The following is a 12,205-nucleotide window of genomic DNA, read 5'->3' on the forward strand; positions in this document are numbered from 1 at the left end:
AAGAGGACATAAGGGAGTTTTGAAGAATCGTAAGCCAAAAAAAAGTTCATATTCGGGTTCAGTGTACTCGAAAACATACCATTCGATATATCACTCGACTTCTCAGGATTTAAAAAAATGTTGACCCTCTTTTTAGGGCACACAGGGGCTTTGAGGGGTTGGTCCCAGAAAATAAATTCATATTCTTATTCAGCGACCTCGAAAACATACTGTTCGATAAATCGCACGTCAAAATTTGATTTTCAAACAGTAGATTCAGCCGAGTGTTACTAACCTGAATCACAAACTTATTTGAAAAAACTAATTCGGACGTGCGATATGTGTAGTTGCTGAGTACGACTATGAAGTTATTTTTCGGGTCCAACCCATCAAGGCCCTCCTGTGCCCCAAAAAGGGAGCCAAAATTTTGAAAAATCGTTGAAAAGTCGAGTGATATATCGAATGGTATGTTTTCAAGGTCGCTGAGAACAAATATGAACCTATTTTTTCGAGTACAACCTCCCAAAGCTCCCAACTACCCAAAAAAAGTCAAAATTTTGAAAAATTATTCACGCATTCAGTGGATGCGATTCTACATTGGCTTTCCACCAGAAAACGAAAATACTTATGCTCAAAATCGCAAAAAAAAAAAAAAAACCAGAAACGATCGAACATCTCTTCCATAAGGACATTTTGTAATAAAAAAGCAACTCGTGAACAGATATTCCAAGCAGGCGCTGAAGCGTTACTCTCTTTAGAAATAAAAGCCATTGATGACTATCGCTATTTTTGTAATAAAAAGTTAGCAAAAACTAGGCAAGGTGTTGACCTGCGTAGTACATTGTGCCCCGACTAATATTCAATGAGTCTACACCCAAGTTCAAACGTGAAAAAGCCGAGCAATTCATTCAACATGATGAGAATGGATGAGATGCGACGGACAACTGTATCCCAGAACAATGGAAAAACCAGCAGCACCCTCGGAGATTATCAACAACATATTCTGCAAATTCAAGAAATGTTGCCTAGATGGCTACAGTTGCAGAGGATCAGATGATGAAAATGTAGTGGGAGACTTTGGACTTCTAGTTACCCACCTAAGAAGGGAACTTTATGCCCCGCCATAGGCTACACTGAGTCTTCCAGGAAGCTCGTGCGCTCTCTGGTGGTTTAGTACCACAGAAACCTAGCCGGAGCCCGCAGATCTCTGCCTCTAGGCAATCATTTTCATTCTTTGTAGGCGAATGTACTGGCGCCCAATGTGGGGTATCATCACGCCAATGTTGAAGGGAATTATAACTTAGCCCTCTTAGAGTACCCAATCCAGCCCTACTGTTCCGATTGGGGACCCATGCTTCGGGAACGTCACAGGCTGCGCCTTATACAGTTCAACACCTAGTGCACAACTGACCAATAAACTATAAGTAGCACTATGCTCATATGTTCTCTTGGGTTTCCTCAAAAAAAATCAGAGTATTTTCAAAACAGCAAGTAATCTAGTACACTTCCACCAATGTACATATCTTTTGGAGAATTCACAAATTTGAACCAATATTCGCATCAATTCCTATCCATGTGCTTAAAGGTTGTGCCTATTCGATAATACTCGCTATCATTGCACATTTTCAAGCACATGAGAGCTACAAACACACACAGTGCCACACATGGAAAATATTTGATCAAATTTGATCGAGTTGTGCCGAACTATAAGCAATATGCCCAAGTATATTATTGATAAGTGCTTAAAATTATTGTTTGCAACTATTCTATACTGTTTAAAATCTGAAGGACTAAAACAGAAGACAAAAAAAGTTACTGCTACATGTGTCAGCAGTTCATAATTATATATATATATATTTTTTAAACTGAGAACGTCAATCCAAGCATAGACAATATGATGTACATGACGTAATCTTGCTAACCCTAGTAAAAACTTGAATCCAACAATGAAAATCCTAGAAAAATGTGGTAAAATGCAAAGCATTCAACTTTGCTGGTTTCCAGGTTGGTAAAGCAGTACTTTAGTTTTTATGTACATACAGAATAAGTATTAGAACCAAAATTACATTAGGCATAGACATATTGTTGAAGCTTGATTGCAAGAGGGTTTCTGTACTTCATTTTTGCTTCAAGATAGGTTCTGCTATGCAAATTCCAAGGTTTCATGTTTTTGATTCGCCGCCTTAGGAAAATTATAGTCGAAATAGAAATGTACAGCGGCGAATCGAACAAATGTTAGACAAAAACACTATATTATTTCATATTTGATCCACAAGCCAATCAGGAAACGTGATATGTTCATTCCTAAGTTACAGCATGGGTTCATTGAACAACGAATAAAACTGTCTTGTAAAAATGTGAACTAAAATAAGTACATAACAAGTTTTGACATCAAAATTTGAGTTTCATCAATTTCTGGAATTAACTGAATCAACACATTAGAAAATCATCACAGTAATTTAACGCAATCAAATTCATATTTTGAAGAATAAAAATGATAAGCATGAGTGGGATTATGACACAGATATTGAAAGCAATGAGATCGTCAATAATGAGAGAAGAGACTTGGACAATAACATTTAACAGCTGTTGAATCAAATTGCTGATCAAAAAACATTTTTTTTAGGTTTCTCGAAATTAAATTTTCAAAAACTTTTGCCCTTGCTTAGCTCAGACCAATTTGTTTTTCAATAGATGAAAGTTGAACTTATTAATTGACAGTTCCAATTTCAAAATGGCGCTGTAAGTGTGAGCTACCATTTAAAATTCATAAAACATTTCCATAGATGTACCTTTTGATGCGTTTTTGAAATATTTAATTTTTAAAATTGTATCTTGTAATTGAGGTGGAGCACCTGCAGAAAATTCATTCCAAATTTTCATTATAAAATTAGTTTTTTATTGTTTGAAATTGATATTTTGACATCATCTTGAACCCGAGATCCAGGAGTAGTTATTTATGTACTTTCAAAAGAAATGCTGGGACATGTGATATATCGATTTGTATGTTTTTTGGTGACGTTGAACCCGAATATGACGTCACCTCCGCACTGCTCCGAAGGGGGTAAAAGTTAAAAAAAATGGTTTCATTCGTGTAACGCATGAAATAATACGTTTTCGATATCGCTGAACACGAATATAGCCTTAGTTTTTCAAATGGGCCGCCCCCAGAACCTCTGCCATGGGTAAAGATAAAAAAAAATTGATTGGGGTCGTGGATGGAGTCCAATCAAAAATCTGACGTCATATTCGGTGTTAAGCGTTACCGAAACATACGAATTCATGTGATTTCATGTGCCCTACGAACAAAACCACTGTTTGAGGTGCTGAGGCCCGTGGATGGGGTCCATTCAAAAATCTGACATCATATTCGGATGCAACGTCACTAAAAACATACAATTCGATATTTCACAAGCCTCAGCTTTTCTTTTGAAAGTTTTGCCTAAATCTGGGGGAGGAGGTGCTCCACCTCAAATTAAAAGATCCCATCTCGAAAATTGAATATTTCGAAAAAAGCATAAAAAGGTAGGTAGCTACTACTTTGTTGAAAGTGGAATGGATGCGTTGGACTTAAAGGCAAGAATAGTCAAAAACATCCAATGTGCCCAAGAAGTAGGGCTAAAAGTAGTGGCAACGGCGTGTGATCAGTCAACAATAAACACTCGTTGTGTAAACCTACTGAAACAGGAAACTACCGAAGCCGCATTACGTAAAGAAGAAAACCGATCTTTGGGTTTTTTCGTTAACGAGGAAGAAATAATACCCCTATTTGATCCACCTCAACTCTCGTAGTGCATTCGAAATAATTTACTCGAATTGGAATCAGCATCCTTCAAAATGGCCAGCAATTTTTTAGTGATGAAAGCGGAACCAACAATAAGGATAAATCTCAAAAAAAGAAGAAAGAACCAGTTGTAGTAGCAGAGCACACAGCTTCCTGGGAACATATTCAGAAATTGTATGAAATGGATGCAGAAGATCAAGAATTCAGAATGCTCAGCAAATTGACTCAAGAACACATTTATGAGGACAAGCTTAAAAAAAATGAAAGTGAGCGTTGCAGCTCAAGTGTTTTCTCAAATAGTCGAGTCCAAAACCGATCCTTGGGTTTTTTCGTTAATGAAGAAGAAATCATACCCCTTTTTGATCCACCTCACCTCTTGAAGTGCATTTGAAATAATTTACTTGAATCGGAATCAGCATCCTTCAAAATACCCAGCAATTTTTTTAGTGATGAAAGCGGAACCAACGATAAGGATTAATCTCAAAAAAAGAAGAAAGAACCAGTTGTAGTAGCAGAGCACACAGCTTCCTGGGAACATTCAGAAATTGTATGAAATGGATGCAGAAGATCAAGAATTCCAAATGCTCAGCAAATTGACTGAAGAACACATTTATGAGGATAAACTTAGAAAAATGAAAGTGAGCGTTGCAGCTCAAGTGTTTTCTCATAAAGTCGCGTCCACAATGATGTTTGCCGCTGGATAGGTACCTACTTAATTCAATTTAGGTACATACAAGAGAGTTACTTGAATTCAGAATGTCCAACTAGAAAGAAACACGAATACGTTAAAGTGAGACCTTAAAAACCTTCTTTCCATCCTTTTTTTTTCAAGCAACTAGGGTAGACTTGTCTTTCCTTGACAAAAGTCATTTGTAGTTAGAAGTGTGAAATGGTCCCTCGACAGCTGTCGGGTTGATATTTGCATGCAATGTGAGCATCATCAAGCTCTGATTCACAGCTCCTATTCTTTTCAAGAAACCCCTCTCCCAAATTTTAAGTCATTACTGCAGCATGAAGTCGTCTGCAGGTAGTAAGTAATATACCTATTGAAATTAATATTTAAAAGAATCTGCAGCTATTAAGGCATATGTACCACTTGAGTGATTCTTCATGAATCGAAAGATTCAGCGGGTTCATTTCAACCAGAAGAGAGTAATTCGCAAAAGAGAAAGCAGCCGACCAAAAAAAAAAAAATGGTGGTAAACAAGGTAGTGCAACTCAAGAGTCAGAAGAAAAATAAACATGTGGTGAAAAGGGCGCCAAAATGATATTTTTCGGGCACAAAATTGTCAAAATAAAACGCCCAAAAGCTTAAAAAATTAGATTGTACCAGTTCAACTTTAAAAATTGTATTTCCTATTCAGTATATTATTTTCTTTGACCTGTTGAGTAAAGTTTCCCAACACACAGGCTAAAACTGCATTTTTTTCAGGCAAAAAATTTGAATGCGGAAAGCCCAAACTTGAGAAATTGGCTTCTCTGGTAATAGCTAATATAATTTTCCAAGTGTTTTAGCACAATTTCCAATGAGTGCGTTGAGATTAAAATGGTATAAGTCGGGGAGCCCGTTCTGGGACAACTTCTTTCTCAAAGGGGGAGCCCTAAAGAACATTTCTAGCCCTTGTACTCAAAAAAAAAGTGGCGCTACTTACAAAATGGCGGCAATTTTGCTATATGTATTTCTCACGACTCAAAATTTATGACCAGAAAATTCAAATTTCAAAGCTGCCCAATCAAATTTCTCGAGCCCCTTTGAACAATTTTTCTGAAAATCCACATTTCTCAGCTCCAAAACACTCAAAATTCAAGAAGGCAAAACATCTGCCAAAAATATCAGGTTATTAACCTGTTCATGGATAATGTTTTGGATGTTTTTATTTACATCATTTTACCGCATTTCAAACGCATCTTAAAAACTCTCTTCATGTCATGACTGTTATTCTTTAAATTTTGGAGCAAAAATTTAAAAAAATCAATTATCCGATTTTTTTACATATCCGATGCCTATCTGCCCCAATCAACTTCAGATAATCGATAGTATACTATAATGTAATTATATGTATTATTAATTAGGTATATTTAAATTATTGTTTTACTCATATTGTCAATTGTCAATGACAAACGAAGGACAAGATAAAATAATTGAACCAGAAGTACCTACAATGATAGGTAAGTAATTTTTCTCACTTATTTAATTTGCTTATAAGTATATTGTTAGTTTTTCTTCTCATTATACATACATATTATGTGTATTTATTTACAATGTTTCTAGCTTGTTCTCAGAGGTGGCCGGGCTCACATTTAAACCAAAAATATACTGTTCTCGCTTTCTTTGACCATGAATTGTCGCAAGCTTTAATTACCTATTTTCCAATTCCTGAAATTGTGGAGCCAAAAAAATATGACTCATCACAGAAAAACCGTCGTTTTTTACCACTCAAAAATACAAATTTCAATAGCTTTAGCCTTTGTTTCGCTTGCAGCCTTGTTTTTTTTCAAAATTGAACTTTTAAAAAAATTATTTACATATTAAGATTTTAAGAAAATGTTTGAGTTGAAAACGCACTTTTAACATAGAAAAATATGTTTTTTACAATTCCAAATAATCATTGGCCCTCGCTTCATTCTAGCTTGTTTCACCATTCGAATAATAAATTTTTGAATGCAAGTATTGAAAATCATACGAATATGAATAAAGCTTATGGCCAGGTGACTAAAGAAGACAGTAAGCAATTTTTCTCACTTATTTAATTTGGTTATAAGCATATTGTTAGTTTTTCTTGTCGTTAATATGTGTATCTTATTTACCATGTTCTTAGTTTGTTCTCAGAGGCGGCGGGCCTCACATTTAAACCAAAAAAAAAAACTGTTTTCGCTTTCTTTGAACATGAATTTTTTGCAAGCTTTAATAACCTACTTTCCAATTCCTGAAATTGTGGAGCCAAAAAAATATGACTCGTCACAGAAAAACCGTCGTTTTTACCACTCAAAAATACAAATTTCAATAGCTTTAGCCTTCGTTTCGCTTGCAGCCTTGTTTTTTTTCAAAATTGAACTTTTAAAAAATTATTTACATATTAAGATTTTAAGAAAATGTTCGAGTTAAAAACGCACTTTTAACCTAGAAAAACATGTTGTTTACACTTCCAAACAATCATTGGCCTTCGCTTCATTCTAGCTTGTTTCACCATTCAAATAATAAATTTTTGAATGCAAGTATTGAAAATCATACAAATATGAATGACGCTTATGGCCAGGTGACTAAAGAAGACGATTCTCAAAGTTGAAACTTCGCAAATAAATAATCCTCGCAAAAAAATAATCCACGTAAATTCTTTTTCGAGAAAAATGAAAAAAAAATGTAAGTAATTTCTTGTTCGCAATGCTTTTTGTCAAGACTTTGATCTTCAGTGAGATAACTTTGTAATGGTGGTATCCTGTTCCTCATACAAGTCCGAATGCTCGATCTACGTATTACAAAAGCTTGATAAAATTAGAAGAAAAAATTTTTACCAAAGTGGGTAGAAAAACAATAAAATCGACAAAAGTCAGTAAATGACGAGGAAGAGAAGAAATAAAATTGGAAGTAGTACATACTCGTAGAAGGAAAAATTCTTTTAAAAAAATCTCTTACAACGAGGAAAATTCAATTCAAAATTCTTAGGACCTTAAATTTTGAAACAAATTTCAGAAGAAAACTATGTACTTGATAATGTATCACATAAGAGGAAAAATGCAAAGAAATAAAATCGAACATGTCAGAAAAATGAGAAAATTCATTACTGAACATGATGACTGAGAAATACCCCAAAAAAAGGTCAATGATGGTGAGAGTGCAGGACTGATCACTCCACACTGTTCCTGAACTCGCTCTACACTAGAAATTTATAGACCATGGGATATTTGAAATAGGTAATAATAATGAGAAAATCGAGTGAAATAGTTTTTAGAATAGGTATGCAAATCATTTTTTTTTTTTTTTTTTCATGTACGAGTATAGTTATGTTAATATGTAAATAATGTGATTAATGTAGATGTATTATTATGTGTATGAATAGGTGAACTGAGTGTACTTCACCTCCGTTATAACACAAGACGTTTTCGCCTCCGGTATTAAAAATCATCCTAAAGGTGTGTGCTTTTCAAAATTAGGCTTCTCGTGCGAAAATTTGTGAGAGCACATCGAGAGGGGACAAGTTTTATTCGGAGGTGAAAAGAAACCGTTTTCATTCATGATACTACTAGTGGCGATTTATGCGTAAATAATCTAATTATTAATGTATATTATGTGTATGTATTTCATTATATTTATCAGAATCACAAGATTATTATTTCGAGAGATTTACAAAATTTTTGCATACTCAAGTACATACTCGTAATATTATGCAGTATTGTACACATGTACAGCAACATCAATGCCCAGTTAAACACTGATCTACGAAGTATACTTTGTAAGTAATTTTTTTCCGCCAGTTTTTCCCAGATTTTTGGGTGCAATTACCCATACGTCGCTACAAATGGTACTTCAAGGAAACAAATTTTTCAGAAAAAATCTGCTTAAGGTTTAAAAAAACGATTAGGCAGTAGGCACCTTCGCTCTCGGAAATTTCATTTTTCGTAGCGTTTTAGGCCCCTCATCTTCAAAAAAAAAAAAATGACAAAAATGTATTCAAAAAATTCAATTGTACTGTACTGCTTCGACTTTGAAAGTTGCGTTTCGTAATCGCAATATAATTTTCTTACAAGTCTTTCACAGTGCATTTCCAACACGCACGTTCAACAACGTATTTCTTGAGGTCCACAATTTTACAAAAAAAAATTCAGAAAGTGACCAAAAAATTGATTGGAATATGGTTTTTAACTTCGGAAATTGTTATTTCTTGGCATAATAAATAGTTTTCTAGGCGTTTCTGGAAGATATTCTCACACGAGCCCTCAACATGGCATACAATTTTTGAAAAATTATCCAAAATCGACTGAAAAATCTAATGGGGGGGGGGGGGACTTCCGATCACGAAAATCGTTCATTTTTAGTCCAATAATCCGTGCTGAAAATTTGTATTTTTAAAGAAAAATTATTTCAAAAACAACCAATGGATTTAATTAAAGAGCTCCGATTTGGTTCTCAGAAAATTATTCAAAAACAACTGAAAAACTTCATTGAGGAGCTCTGACTCTGACTTTCGAAATCGACCTTCTATTTGTCATATAATAATTTATCAAGCATCTTGATGCGATTTCCTTCACTTGCCTCCATAATGAATTTTTTTCAGGCCCAAAATTTTCAAAACATTAATTCAGGGTGTCTAACAAAAAAACTCTAGATAAAAAATCGTGACTTATTCATGACCTATTTTTCACATTTTTACCAAATAAAAATTACGCCCCCCCCCTCAAAATGGAAAAACTTGAAACTGCGAGGAAATCGAACAGGGTTGCCATTTTTTACAGTATCAAAAATTAGGTAGGTACTTCAGTTTTTTCATTTTTCTGATTTTTTGAACAAATTTCTATTTTTCAATTCCTTTTTTCATTGAATGGGCTTTTCAAAAAAAAAACTTTCAAGTGTGTTTCGAGCAAAATTCATGACTTTTAAAATTCGATTTGACAACTCGTCCTTTAAAAATCATCGTTTCTGATTAATATTCCTGGGCCATCCCACGTCAATTCGGCCCAAAAGTGGTAAGGAGGGTTGGCAATTTTATAGAAATTTTTCCGAAGGGATGACCAACGGCGCAAATCACAGCTCTCTTGTCCTTTCTCAAAGGCTGCTGGAGAGGGGGGGGGGTGTCAACGTGTTCAATGAACTTGAAATATCATCCATTCCAGCAGTGGATTGTTCGATAACTACGATACCCACCAAAATGAAACTTTTTCCAATAGTTATAGTTAGAGGAATTGAAATGCTTTCTGGTGATATCATAATAATCAGTGTTGCCACATTTCGTTCGAAAAATTAGCTCGAAAAGTTTCAAAACGCAGTCTCCAGCACGTTTCGAATCTCAAAAACTGTGAAAAAAAAACATTATGAACAACTTTTTATGCTGAACAACATGATTAAAAAATTAGGATGTCATCATCTCGCAAATTCGATTTTAAAAAATTGAAAGTTGGCAAAAAAAATGTGATTTTTTGATCTGAAACATGAAAAAACGTTTTGATTGGTAAAGTTGACCAATTTGATCAATATTTTCAGGTATCCGATTAAAAAGTTGAAAAACCCCTTTCATTCGATGAAATAAACTCATCACAAGAAATCAAAATTCGAAAAAATTCAATTTTCAATTCCAAACATCAAAAAAAGTTTACATTTATTCTGCTGTCTTATTTTGATCTTTTTCTGACGTATTCCATAAAAAATTTGATGAAAATTACACTCATAGCAAAAAAATTGATATTCGTTTATTTTTTTGAATTTTTTCGAATTTTGATTTTTTGGGGCAAGTTTATTTTATCGAGTAAAAGGTGTTTTTTCAACTTTTTCATCGGATACGTAAAAATAGGGGTCAAATGGGTCAACTCCACTAATCAAAACAATTTGTTCATGGTTCAAACAAAAAAATCGTATTTTTTCGCAACCTTTCAATTGTTTAAAATCGACTTTACAAAAGAATGCCATATCAATTTCTTTAATATGTTGTTCAGCATGAAAAGTTGTCCATAATATATTTTTTCAGAATTTTTCAGAGTCGAAACGATATGAAAACCACCTTCTGAAACTTTTCGAGCTAATTTTTTGCACGAAAAAAAGTGGCAACACTGATTTTTATGATATCACCTAAAATCACCAAAAAGCCTTTCAAAACCCAAACTATTGGGAAAAGTTCCATTTTAGTAGGTATCGCGGTTATCGAGTAATCCACTGCTGAAATAGATGATATTTTAGGTTCACTGTAAACTTCGACTCCCCCTAGCAGCCTTTAAAAAAGGGCAAGAGGGCTGCGATTTGCGTCATTGGTCAAATGGTCATCCCTTCGGAAGGTGTTTCCACAGGAGAAATTTCCAAAAAATCGCCAACCCCCCTCCCCCACTTACCACTTCTTGATCGAATGTGGAAGACCCTCCTATACTTTTGGGTACATTTATCAATACACTGTTGAAAAAATATCACTATTGGTGCCCAAATTTATGAAAAAAAACTATTGTTTGAGGCGCATGCTACAACTTGGAAAATTGATTTTTCCAATAATCCAAATTTTCTCAACATTTTGGGTGCAGTAAACACTGAACAATTTCCAAAATTTTTCAAAAAATTATTCAAACCTGAAAAAAAGTTTGACTGTGGAGCTTCAGCTTTAGAAAACTTCTTCTTTTAAAATATTTTCTGCACACGATTCAGCATCAAATTTTCAAAATGTAAAAAAAAAAAGTTGTTCTTCAATCAAGCTCTTCAACGTTTTTCTAGAATATTTTTTTTTCATTTCGTGCCCAAAAAATACTCGCACCGAACCACACGAAAAATACACCAGTTCAACGACGATTTTCACACACAAAGTTCCCAAATCAATGCAAAGCATTGTAAAAATAACCCACAAATACCGTTCGACTCGTTCTAAAATTCCTACATATATAATCTGACACTTATTTTTTCAACAAAAATTAGGCTACAAAACAGAAAAAAAAAAAAAGAGAAAAAGTAATTTCGTCTACATTTTAGAAAGTAAACTTCGCACAGGTTGACATTAATGCGACGTTTAGTTAAAAATTCAAAACACACATGAAGCCAAAACAATACGAAATTAGTATCACGCTTTTTCCGTGCAGGCATTACAATCTAAAAGGAAATGCAAATTAACCATCAATTATGCTGCTCGAGAGATGGCACGAGGCGATCTAAACATTCACACCTCGCGATAAATTATGTACTTACGCACCTATCGCGTTAATCTAATAAATTACTAGTCGTATAGTTAATTAAGTATACATATGATCGAAATCGTTGGGAAAAAAAAGTAAATTAAATCTTGTCAAAAAAATTGACTTTTATACGATCGCCTCGAGGGATACAGAATTCTCCTAGGTAGGTCTACATATAATTAAAATACAAATATAAACTTTCAATTGATTTTATACTTAATGCATTTTTTTAAAAATGAGATATTCTTACACGTCGATGCAACGAATACTTTTTTTCCCAAGTTCCAAGTTGAAAAAAAATAATTATCGAGAGAAATGCACACTCGTATCTTCTCTTTCAATACACATATCTGTCTATAGTCCTATTTCAAAATAGTCTATCAATATTCGTCCACGGTTCCGGTAATCATAATGTATTTGTTCGTAACGTCCGCCAACATGTTCAAACAAATGCGGACTAATTACTCCTGGCACTGAAAACTAGAATAAAAAAAATATGAAAGAAGAAATAAAGAAGAGAAGAAAATGTATCCATTTGTTAAGAATTTTCGCGTTACAGGCATAACTAAGTATTAGGGATAATTT

At 34.1% G+C, this 12,205-nt stretch overlaps 1 protein-coding gene across 2 annotated transcripts in view; it reads right to left on the reverse strand.

Annotated features, from left to right (window-relative positions):
* Positions 1–12,205, reverse strand: part of LOC135839250 (slit homolog 3 protein) — a 660,297-nt gene that overhangs the window by 424,948 nt on the left and 223,144 nt on the right. The window lies entirely within an intron of this gene.

The sequence above is a fragment of the Planococcus citri genome, chromosome 3, assembly GCF_950023065.1.
Source record: "Planococcus citri chromosome 3, ihPlaCitr1.1, whole genome shotgun sequence".
Taxonomy (NCBI): domain Eukaryota; kingdom Metazoa; phylum Arthropoda; class Insecta; order Hemiptera; family Pseudococcidae; genus Planococcus; species Planococcus citri.